This window comes from Miscanthus floridulus, chromosome 10 (genome assembly GCF_019320115.1).
Source record: "Miscanthus floridulus cultivar M001 chromosome 10, ASM1932011v1, whole genome shotgun sequence".
Taxonomy (NCBI): domain Eukaryota; kingdom Viridiplantae; phylum Streptophyta; class Magnoliopsida; order Poales; family Poaceae; genus Miscanthus; species Miscanthus floridulus.
The window spans coordinates 136,360,695-136,373,524 of NC_089589.1; the positions used below are offsets into that span (position 1 = coordinate 136,360,695).

Here is a 12,830-nt window from a genome sequence, read left to right on the forward strand (position 1 = left end):
TTTAGAGGAAGATGTCACTAAATCTCATATCTTGCTATTTATAATAATGTAAATTTTTATTTGGAAATTCCCATGCATATCTTGATGGTTAGGCAAAGAGTGTTGCTGAGGAAACGTTGTTTAGAGTTTGCATGTCGGGTTGTGAGTCACGCTGTGGTCAGCAAGAATTTGTCTTGGCCACCGTCCTTTGTTTCATGCTTGGCCTAGTTTTAATTTTCAGAAGACCATATAAGATTATAATAGTTCTAAGCAAGGAATCAAAAGGTAGAGCATGAGTTTATAAAAAAGTAAAACCAGTTTCATATTTTGTCAAGGGCGTCGGGCCCTAGGGTAGCAGGACCTCGGCTACGGAGTTCGTAGCCGTCGGCCGTCTTCTCCGGTGAGGGTGAATCCCCTGCCGCAGGCTTGAGAGAATTTCAGGAGAGAGATGTATTTGGGAAATATGATATATTGCTTGCCTTTCTAAAATTCACGTACATGCATAAATAGCCTTGGAGGCTAACCGACTAGAAGCTAAACTCTCTAACCAACTTGGACTCTTTCTATCTTTATCCAAAACCGACTCCATCTACGTACGCGTGCTCAGCCAGAGGCCACGGCCTGGGCACCTGCGTCGCCCGGCCGGACTCCCGCGCGCGCAGCGCGCTCTGCCGCGCGACGGATGTCGCGGGCCCTATGGCGCCTCACGTACTGATGCCCGTACATGACATCTCTCCCCCCCTCGAGAGCCGGCTCGTCCTCGAGCTGGAATGTCGGAAACTTGGTGAGGAACGCATCAACATCTTCCCATGTCGCGGAGGCAGCCGTCTCGCCTTTCCACTGGATCAAGACTTGGCGTACACCACGGGCCAAGCGGGTCCGGACAGCACGCGCAGGCTCTGTAGTCACGGCACCATGGTGGAGGGCTGGTAGCGGTGGAGGAGCCGCTGGTGAAGGCCCGTGAAACTTCTTGAGGACCCCAACATGGAACACATCGTGAATGCGAGCTCCCGCGGGCAAGTCGAGGCGAACAGCGACGTTGTTGATGATCTCGGTGATGCAATACGGCCCGTAGTATCTAGGCTTCAGCTTGCCGGTGCTAGAGGCGGGCAGGGAGGCAACCGGGCGGTGTCGGAGGCGAAGAAGGACCCAATCACCCACCGCGTAGGAGACGTCGCGGTGTGTCCGGTCGTAGTGGTGCTTCTGGACCTGCTGCGCCTGTTCGAGGCGATGACGCACATCCGCCAAGAACTCGTCACGGTCGGTGATGGTGCGGGCCACAGCCGCCACCCTGGTGTCCCCCGGCTCATAAGACCGGATCGACGGAGGGTCACGCCCATATACAACCCGGAACGGGGTGTCCTGGAGAGAGCTTTGGTAGGCGGTGTTGAAAACGTACTCCGCCCACGGAAGCCATTGAAGCCATTGGCGCGGCCGGTCGCCAGTGAGGCAGCGCAGGTACATGGTGATGACGCGGTTGGCCGCCTCGGACTGCCCGTCGGACTGTGGGTGGAACGCCGATGACATGTGCAGCTTGGTGCCCATCAACCGCATCAGCTCACGCCAGAACTTGGAAGTGAAGACTGGGTCGCGGTCAGACACCATGGACTGAGGCACCCCATGGAGACGTACGATGTCAGTGAAGAAGGCCTGTGCCACAGACTCAGCTGAGTAGGGGTGGGACAGCGCGATGAAGTGGCCATATTTGCTGAAGCGATCCACCACGGTCAGGATGACCGACTTGCCGCGAACGCGAGGAAGTGCTTCAATGAAATCAAGCGCTACATCCGTCCAGACCCCCTGCGGCACAGGCAGAGGAAGCAGCAGCCCCGCCGGGTGCAAATGTTCGGACTTATAGCGCTGACAAGTGACGCATCCCCTGACAAAATCCTGCACAACTTGTTTCATATTAGGAAAATGGAAGTCCCGGCGTAGTCAATGCAGCGTGCGCTGTACTCCCTCATGGCCCTCAGCATGGACGGCCTCCAAGATCTCATGTAGCAACGGAGAGGCCGGCGGAATGTACAAGCGGCCCGCGTACTGCAGCATGTCGTCGATGATGGCCCAAGGGGCTGTGCGTCCGCCCGTTATCACGTCATCCCGGATGGCGACGAAGGCCGGGTCCACGAGCTGGGCGTGGCGAAGACGGTCGACGAAGTCGAACCAGGGCGCTGAGAAAGCCAGAATGGCGCCCTCCTCTGGAGTGTCACGGCGGGAGAGAGCGTCCGCCACCACGTTCGTTGTCCCGGGCTTATATTCGACGGTAAAGTCGAAGCCCAAGAGCTTGCCCACCCAATGGTGCTGCGGAATCGTCGCCAACCGCTGATCAAGCAGATACTTAAGGCTGTAGTGGTCCGTCTTGACGAGGAAGGAGCGCCCCCACAGGTACGGTCGCCAGTGCCGGACCGCATGGATAAGGCCGATGAGCTCACGCTCGTAGGCGGCCAGTGCACGATGGCGAGGAGCGACGGCCCGGCTGAAGAACGCGATTGGGTGGCCGGCCTGGACCAGCACCGCCCCAAAGCCATGGGACGAGGCGTCGCACTCAACGACGAACAACTTGGAGAAGTCCGGCATGGCGAGGACGGGAGCCGAGGTGACTGCGGCCTTGAGAGCTTCGAATGCCGCTGTTGCTGCCTCGGTCCAGGCGAAACCGTCCTTTTTGAGGAGGGCGGTGAGCGGGGCGGCCACCGTGCCGTAGTTGTGGACGAACTTGCGGTAATAGCCCGCCAAGCCGAGGAACCCACGCACCGCACGCACCGAGCGCGGAGGGGGCCAGTCGCGGATGGCCTGCACCTTGGCCGGATCCATGGCGACGCCGTCCTTGGAGATGGTGTGGCCGAGGTAGGAGACCGACGATGCGCCGAACGCACACTTTGCGCGGTTGAGGAAGAGCTGGTGGCGACGAAGCTCAGAGAGAACGGCGCGGAGGTGCCGAAGGTGGTCTGCCCATGTCGCACTGTAGATCAAAATATCGTCAAAAAACACAAGGACGAAACGGCGAAGAAACGGCCGCAGGACGTCATTCATTAATGCCTGAAACGTCGCCGGGGCGTTGCAAAGCCCAAATGGCATCACCAAGAACTCATACAGTCCCTCATGGGTGCGGAACGCCGTCATGTGCACGTCTTCGGGGCGCATTCGCACCTGATGGTACCCCGACCGCAAGTCTAGCTTGGAGAAGAACTGGGCGCCGTGTAGCTCGTCGAGGAGCTCGTCGACGACGGGGATCGGAAATGCGTCCTTGATGGTGAGCGCGTTCAAGGCACGGTAGTCGACGCAGAAGCGCCACGATCCATTCGGCTTCTTGACGAGGAGGACTGGTGAGGAAAACGCCGAATCGCTGCGACGGACAATGCCCTGCTCCAGCATCGACGCACATTGACGCTCCAACTCGTCTTTGTGCGCCGCAGGATACCGATACGGCCGGACCGCCACCGGTGTCGCGCCCGGCTTGAGGGTGATGCGGTGGTCGTGGGCGCGCCTCGGTGGGAGGCCCTGGGGCTCGGCGAAGACGACCCCAAAAGCCCCCAGGAGCGCGTCCAGCAGGGGCTCCCCAGCGGTCATGGCGTCATTGGGGATCGTGGGACTCGCCGTCGTGGCGCCTAAGGACGGAGGCGCGGTCGCCGGAACGCCAGACCAGCAAACGGAACGCCCCTGGTGCTGGAACTGCAGGGTGCGTGCCGCGACGTCCCAAACGATGGGGCCCAAGGTGGCAAGCCACTGTGTCCCGAGGACGAGGTCGAAGCCCGCCAACGGCATAACGTAAAGGTCGACGTGGAACATCATGCCGTCGATGGTGATGGAGGCGTCGCGGATGACCCCTGGGCAGGCGATCCGCTCGCCGTTAGCCACCCGAGCCGTGAGCCGGGGCTGGGACCGAACGGACAGCCCGGAGCGACGTGCTGCATCTTCGCCGATGAAGTTGTGGGTTGATCCTGTGTCGAGCAGCGCGACGAGAGTAGTGGCGCCCACCGCGGCATGGACTTGCATCGTGTCACAGCCCGGTAAGCCTGCTACCGCATGTAGGGAGAAAACCGGGGCCTCCCGTGCCGGCTCGGCGTCCTCCTTGTCGGCGTCGGAGAGCTCGACTCCCCCGATGAAGAAGATGCGCCGGCAGACGCGGTTGTGACCCCGGAAATACTTCTCGTCGCAGTTGAAACACAGCCCAAGGCGGCGTCGTTCATCCTGTTCCACCACCGTGAGGCGCTTCACTGGGGCCCCTTCTGCGCGGCCCGGTGGTTGCGCAGTCTTGTCAGCAGGGGCGGCCAGGGCCGGCCGTGGGGCTGGTGCTGGCAACAGGCCACGCGGGGCAGCACGGGCAGGGGCCGGTGCCGGCCTGTCGAGCTCCATCAGCTCCACTTGGCGTGCCAGGCTCATGGCGGCCGCGAGCGACTGCGGGTTATGAATTCGCACCGCGTGGCTCAGCGGCGGTAGGAGTCCTCCAGTGAAGAGCTGTACACGCTGGCCTTCATCTAGTGGACCGGCGCGTGGAAGGAGGGCCTGGAAGCGATTCTGGTACTCGTCAACGGAACCCGTGCGCCTGCACTCAGAGAGCTCGAACAGCGGCGCTGAGCGCAGGGGCGGCCCAAAGCGCAGGTGGAGGAGGTCCTTGAAGCGGCTCCACCGGGGAGTGCCCTCGTCCGCCTGGACTTGGATGTACCATAATTGGGCGACTTCCTCCAGATTATACGAAGCCATCCAGACTTTCTCCTCCTCCATGATGCGTTGCTGATGGAAGTACGACTCGCATCGATTGACGAAGATCAGCGGATCAGTCTTGCCATCGTAGCGGGGAAAATCCATCTTTTGAAATCGCGGCGGCCGATCGTTGTGGTGCTGTCCATCACCGCCCGGTCCCGAACCCGACGACGAGGAGTACTGCTCCTTGTCCTTCTTCAGCGTCGCGACGTTAGCCTGCAGGGAGGTGATCGTGCTGGAGAGGCCTGCGATCAGCTTGGCGAGGTCGGCGTTGGATGGTTCCGCCATGAGGGATGGCGGTGTCGTGGCTGGAGATGAGGTTGGCGCGGCGACTGGTGGTGGTGTAGCGGGTGCAGATGGCGCAGGCGCAGCGGCTAGGGCTGGTGGATCAGCGGAGCGGGAAGAGGAGGATCGTGACCGTGATACCAGGTTGTCAAGGGCGTCGGGCCCTAGGGTAGCAGGACCTCGGCTACGGAGTTCGTAGCCGTCGGCCGTCTTCTCCGGCGAGGGTGAATCCCCTGCCGCAGGCTTGAGAGAATTTCAGGAGAGAGATGTATTTGGGAAATATGATATATTGCTTGCCTTTCTAAAATTCACGTACATGCATAAATAGCCTTGGAGGCTAACCGACTAGAAGCTAAACTCTCTAACCAACTTGGACTCTTTCTATCTTTATCCAAAACCGACTCCATCTACGTACGCGTGCTCAGCCAGAGGCCGCAGCCTGGGCACCTGCGTCGCCCGGCCGGACTCCCGCGCGCGCAGCGCGCTCTGCCGCGCGACGGATGTCGCGGGCCCTATGGCGCCTCACGTACTGGTGCCCGTACATGACATATTTTCTGAGTTAAATCAAATTTTCTAAGAAATTTCTACGGTTACATAAGATTTTAGTATTTTTATATACATGTTTTTCCTACAAAAAAAATTGGGTATTCTTTCTAAAAAAGTAGTTCTACATTTTTTTATGAATTTTAATTGACCTCCTTGAATTATCGTGAAACTCTCATTTACCTTTCTCACGGCTGACGTGAAACCACGTAGGACGGCTGATGTGGCGCTATGTCAGCTAAAATCGCTCATGGAAGTAAACCAGACAGATTAAAAAGTAATTTGGGTCTAAAAATCTGGTTATAGTTGAGGTAGGTTAGATGGACTTTTTCCTTGTTGGGGGCCAGACTAATTCCTCCACTCTGAACCTGCGAAATGGGAATTGGGCTAGCGAGTGCCCTTAGCCTTCACTTGTGTCCCAGTCGCTTCTCCAACTTCTTGGCTTGCCCCAACGCTGGTCTTTGCTGAGATTTAGAGAGCAAGCCAAGTGGATCTACAGAGATTCAGAGAGCACGATGAAATACACCTGAACAATCTGCGCGTAGGCTAGGATATCGATGTTGATCGAACACACATGGTAGAAATTCTGGGCTTATAGCTGAATAAAATTCAATAGAGACACGGGGTAGAGACAGTGAGCAACGGGCCATTGTCGAAGATCTGACAGGAACTTGATGTAGGTAGTGGCCGAGGCCATAGATGAAGTGGAGGTGCACTTGAACTCCTCTGAAACATCGATATCCTTCCTCAGTGCCTAATTTACGTTCATCGCCACCTCTTCATTCACCATGTCCTCTTCACAAGGCGAAATTGAACAGTTTGAAGAGATGGGAGGTGTACACAACGAAGAATTTGCATCAGTTAGCTAGCGATAACTCAGAATTGCTGCTAGGGATAATCATCGATGGTTTCAGAAAACAGAGTCCAGGGAGTATAAATAAATGTGCAAAGAAACAGAGTTTGCTGCTAGAGCAGAACAAAGCTTGTTATAGTCTGGTGAATAAAATTGCACAGTACGGTTGTCCAAGTACCAGTTACTACGGTAGTGAATAACCAGGATAACCAGACTAATGACAAATCGAAAAGAATGGTGTATACATAAGACTAGAATAAGCTACGCTAGTATCATAATTCCACGTCATCTGAGATTACTACTGCAAGAGTTTGGATTTTGTGCAGTTTGCCAAGGGACCCCAACAAAACTTTGCACATGCTTTCATCCCATCTCCCTTCCTTGTCCTTTCTGAGCTTAACAAATGGCACCCTCAGTTCAATGATGTTTAAAATCATCTTCCCTAATTTTCCTGAACTACACAAGTGATGCGAAACGAGCAATGTTGTACTCTTGCTTTTTTTATCTAACCGGTTACATGCAGTAGGAGTACGTTTTTGTGAAACACTAAGGCACTAGCACTAAGCTATGCAGCGATGAAATTCACTGCATCTTGGTAAATTTCCTTATCTACTTGTAGCCTTACTGGAAGTTGATGAATTCTCTCTAATGTTCCCTTCTTCATATGAGGGATAGCATAATGTTGCCCTCCTTTTGCACGCATAATATCTATCATGCAACCCTGCAATGTTAGGAACACACGGTTTGACCTGTCTACTGGAAATTCTAAGTACGCTTTGGTCACATTCGACTCGATGTCTTGGATGGTTGATGGAGATGACTTTTCAAACAAAGCCTGCAGAGCTGCAAAAAAAACCCAGATCCAAAACATTTAGATCCGGGGAGTTGGGTGGCTGGCACATTAGCCGTATATTCCACCCATCTGCTTGTGCAGCTTGACAAAAAACTGGATCGTCAACTGCAATATGCGTCCTTGCGTTATCTTGTTGGACGAATATAGGACGTCCTCGTTCTTCAGCTGGCCATTTTTCTTTGATGGCTGGCAAGACCTTGTCAACGAGAAAGGTACGAATAGTATCTCTCGTGACCGATGTCATGGCCTTGAGCTGCATGGTTCCTGTACATGCATACAACCAAGATTAGTAGAGTAATCCTAATTTAAGTAATCCAAATTTAAGTAAAATTAAACAGCTTTACCCTTAGGCCTATTCGGACTTTTCCTCTTGGCTGGCTCCAAGTAGGTGAAGGGAAAAATCCCTATTTTTCCATCAAATGTGCATATGCCGTTCTCAAATCTTGGGCGGGCTTTTACGCCTAAAAACATCACTTTTTCAATGAAATTTTTGCTCTTGACATGTCTTCGAGGGATCTCTTCCCCAGGCGCCAAGTAATAATTTTGGTTTTTCTTTGTCCTATAGAACCATTTCTCATCTATGTAAATGACATTGTACAAAGATTTGAAGGTTGGATCGTCTGGTATGCTTTGACTATCAAGCATATTTAAGCAAAAACGCACACGTTCTTTCATGTTTTGTTCTGTTAAGGTGAACTTTATGGCATTTGTATGACGCCTAAACTTTCCTTCTTTGAGCCGGTCATGCAATGTGCTTTTAGGCATTTTCAAGGCGTTGGCTAGGTCTCGGACAGTATGACGCTCTCTAAGCGGCACATCTTTTATGGCATCTGGGTTAAATAGTTTTTTTTTTCTACCACAAAATTTTTTCTTGTTGTTTTCGAAAGCTAAAATACCACCACCAGTTTGTCCATCTCGCCATACGCGCTGGACAACTCTCACCGGAATCCCCGTATCAGCAGCAACAGACTTCGTTACTCCCTCCTTCATCATGCCTGGAGCAGATCTTTCTAAGCACATGGCATAGATGACCTTTTTTATATCAGGAGGGTAGTGCCTCCTCCTCCTGATATTGGTAGGAGTACCTACACACAAAAATAAAATCATGCCCGTGTCAAACAGCCGTACGTACATGAGACATGCAGCAACAAAAATAAATGAAAAAAATCAGCTTCGTCGGGTACTAACCTAAGTCGAGTGCCACAAAATCAGCTTCATCGGCAGCGGCGTCGTTTTGGTCCATGGCATGCCCACCGTCGTCCGTGTCTTCAGCGTGGTCCACAGCGTGTACACCGGCGTCTCCTTCTCCAGGTTCAGGTTGAGCCACGGCGTCCCCTTCGGCTCCAGCTTCATGCATGCCATCAGCTGCGTCGTTGTCGGTCTCTTCGTCGTCGCCATCACCTGCAATGCTGCTAAACCATTAGATTCCGAAAGGCGCCGAAGAAAAAAAATGGGAACAAGAGGAATGAGTACCTTCATTGCCAGGTTCCCAAACGAAATCGTAGTCCAAATCAAGTACGCCTCCTTCAAATTCTTCAATTTCATCCCAATCTATAGGCTGATTCAGATCTAGACCGGGCATTATGAGTAGAGGGAAGGTTAGAGGAGTAAGATGTGGTGTCCACTGTGAATAAGCGTTCCCCATATTTATAGGAGGAATACCGGAGGCACACAGGCCGTGGCGCCACATGAAAAAATTCCAGTCAGGCGCCAAGGTTCAAAACAGGCATGCGCCAACGAAAAATTTCAGAAGCGAGAGAAATTAGCGCGCCAGGGGAACAAAATTCATCTGCATGTGCAGCGCGGGGCAAGTGAAAAGTCCCAGCCGTTGGTTTGGCGCGCTGTTCACGCGCGCATGCAAACATTTAGTGCTACGTCGCTCGTCTCCTGGGCTCCCACGCTGCATGCAGCTGACCGTTACATGCGTTTATTGGTCTTTGTGAAAATGGAGTTGCGCCTTGTATACACGGACGGAGGGAGTATTATGGATAGAGAGCCTGCGAGCCTTGCTTCCTGAAGATGTGATTTGTTTGCAGTCACCACTTATAGTGGTAGTAAAACTTTCTTCTCTTGACAAGGAGCAAATGAGATCAAGCACCATATCATGAACCCGGCATGAAAAAGGAGTAATCTCGTCCTCATCCCTGTCTCCTGGCTGGATGTGGCTTTTATTTAGAATTTCACTAGTCCATCAACCCGTGGTCTCGAACGGGCTAGAATTTTAGAAGATGAAAAAATTACTTACCGTTTAATAATCCATTCATTTCAAATTATAAGACATTTTAGTTTTTCTAGGTATTATGTTTTTACTATGTATCTAGCCAGTAGATCTAAGTGTATAGCTAAAGCTATGTATTTAGAAAACTCAAAACGTCTTATACATTGGAATGAAGGGAGTACATCTGACTAATAAAGAATTATTTATATTAAATTGTATGTTTTTCTCTTTGTATTCTATATCTAGTTATCTTAAACTTATTAATTACTAGATTTTCAAGGAAACAATATATATAATTTTATCCATATTCATATTTTTTTCTTTGCATAGGATCTCTATACATTTTAAATATGCAATTACTATGAAACCTTGCCATTAATCTTAGTGTCAAGGCTTTCTTGGAGAGTTGCACCAAGAATCGGCACGACAAGGTCACTCAATTTCGTGAACCCTCCTACGGCGATGCTACCGCTTCTGTATCTTCAGGCGCCGAGGAAAAGGGCAACGGAAAAGCTAAGTATGATGAAAAGGTAAATATCGATTCTTATCCAACTCATGCAAATTACACTAAGATGCTAGCAGACACTAGGAATACCATGACAAGTATTGTCCAACATGTCTATAGCTTGCTTTCTAATCGTTTGGATAAGGTAGCGGGCAAAGCAACCGATTGTGATCAATCGGGTGCTGCGCAACAACCCCAATTTGGTATGCTCTAGGTTCATGCATGTCTATTGGACAGAACCAAGCTCCCTGGTCAGCATATAACAGTCAATGAAAAAAAATCTATCCACAAAAATAATACTACTATATAGCATATTAGCTGGTGCACGACCATCATAAATAGTAGAACTGAAATTTGACTATGGTAGCTCTAGCATCTCTACAAGCACAGAATATGGCATGGCTGATGTTATTTAGGAATAAACATACAAATCAATGTTATTCAGGTTTCCAGTTTACTCCTACCTGATAAAACTATATGCAGCATACTCAATTAATGAAACTCCTTATTTGCTGCAAGCAAATTGCCAGCCAAAATAGTTGTTGTTACTTTAATGCAATTCTTAGTTTATCAACTCAATATAGGATGGATTAAGGAAAGGGTAGGTACCTCTTAACAAACCTTGGCGTTGAACTCAAACCCGAGCACGACATCCTACTCCCATCCCTCGCTCCCCAGATCAATCGACAACTGCAAGGCATAGGACCAGCTCAAAATTGTTATTATAAACAAGATGTTCTGAAACACAATAGTTGGAAACCTACAAGTGGCTCACGTTAGCACTTTATGAAAAATTAATCCCACAAATACATAGTGTTTCTCAAATATATATAAATATGTTGATACATTAACTTTGCATACTCAATTTAGGGGGGGGGGGGGGGGGGGGGGGGGGGGGGGGAGCAAGGGCAGTATCCCAAGTTCAGCAAGCCATGTAACTTTGCATAGTAAAAACACAAGCTGAAAGATCATGCCTAATTTGTTTATTTTGCAAGCACACAAGGTGAAATATCACGCTTCAGTACACTAATGAGCATAAATTAAACGGTTAATTTGTTCAGTACAAGAAAGTAATTAGATTAAATGAAATTATACAGATATTTCATGCAGGAAGTTATACAAGTTTCCTGCATACAGTCCTAGGCTGTGAAATAAAGCGGGAAGCATATATGGCTTGAAAGTTAAAACACATACAATTTGTGAATCGAGGAGCATATCCTAGAAATGGTTTTTTAATTACATCTGGCATATGCTAGCTAATAGGTCTGTACTAATAAAACTAGCAGATGCTAGTTATAGGTCTGTACTAATAAAACAGAGCAAGATAAATAGCAAAGGTGCATGTGAATATGACAATACTAAGGAAATCGAAGTACAGTGTCAATCTAATGAAAAGGTAATGGTACAAGTACATAAGCTAGGGACTTTTTAAAATATTTACCTTGTTGTACATTGAGGGTGTTATATTAGCAGCTAGCAGTTAGCTGCTACCTGCAGTCCTACACGCATCATATATGAAAATATATCATTTCAGACATAAACATTAAACATGTATCCATTACTGCAAGACCTATAGCTAGCATAACTGCAGCATAACTATTTGACAAACAGAGGTAGCAAAACTGCAGCATAACTATTTGATAAACAGAGCTAGCAAACTTCAGCACAACTATTTGATAAACAGAGTTAGCAAAAATGACAGTCTAGCTAGCAGCAAGTACATAATCAAGCTAGCTACTACATCCGACGCCTAGTCAATCTTGTGACAAAATTGGTTCATAATTTCATATATGCAGGCACATTACATATCACAGCCTATCACTAAGCAGATTGCACAGAGAAAAATTGAACCTTTGACCCTTACATACATATATTATCCACACAAGAATAGATCCACCAAAACTTAAGAATCTGCATTACAACTAGCAGTAGGAGCATCTGTGGAGAAGAGGACACAAAAACATGCCTGTTCGGTTCTCTGGCTGAGACATGGCCGCCGCTGAAGTGCTGATTGTCACTGGCTGCTGCTTCCTGGGATGAGCAGATCCACTATGCTACACAGTAGAGGCAAACCTAGGAAAAGTAGATTCACTTGAATCCCACAAAAAAATCAGAGAAAAAAAAATTGAATGGGTACTACTACCAGCACAAAGTTCACGCCACAAGCAAGAACTAAATCCATGACTATCTGTACACAATCAAGAGAAACACATTTGGATTCGAGTAATGGCATTGAAGGCTACTGCTATGTACTACTGCGTACCTACGAAGGGCCGCAGCTCAAACTCTCCTTGCCTGAGGTCGCCGCCGCCGCTGCGAGTAGGGCCGCCGCCGCTGCGAGTAGGAGGCGCCGGCGCCAGCGCCGCAGGTGCGAGTGGGAGCAACGCCGCCGCCTCTACGAGTGGAGAACTGCAGATGTCGAGAGGAATTTTGGGCTAGGGTTACGTATCCTGTTAGCAGAGAGCTCTTTACATTGGGGAATTTTGGGCCGCGCCACACCGATTCCGAATTTGGAGAAAGCTGCCTAATTTTGGATAACGGGCGCGACTTCCTTGGTGGATGCGTGTGTTTCTATTTTTCTTTTTCCTTTTTTCTTTTGGTGTGCGTTATATATTTTCCTTTTTTTAACATGGTGGGTGCGTGGGTTGGTTTTTCATTTTTTGTTTTCTTTTCTTATTATTTATTTATTATTTTCATAAAACAGCAAAAAGCACATGCACGTGTCTATTCATTTTTTTCTTGATTCAAAACACCACATTCGAAATATTTTGAAACCTTGTCATATTTAATAAATAATTTCCATGCATAAATTATTATATAAAGAAAAGGAATTGTTTTAGGAACTCGATTTGAGTTAAGTTTTTAGGATTAAATTTGAAATTTGTGTTTATGA

At 49.4% G+C, this 12,830-nt stretch overlaps 1 pseudogene; it reads right to left on the bottom strand.

Moving 5' to 3' along the window:
* Positions 1-6,506: 6,506 nt before the first annotated feature.
* On the bottom strand, positions 6,507-12,454 carry LOC136485801 (uncharacterized; annotated as a pseudogene).
* Between the last annotated feature and the right edge of the window lie 376 nt (positions 12,455-12,830).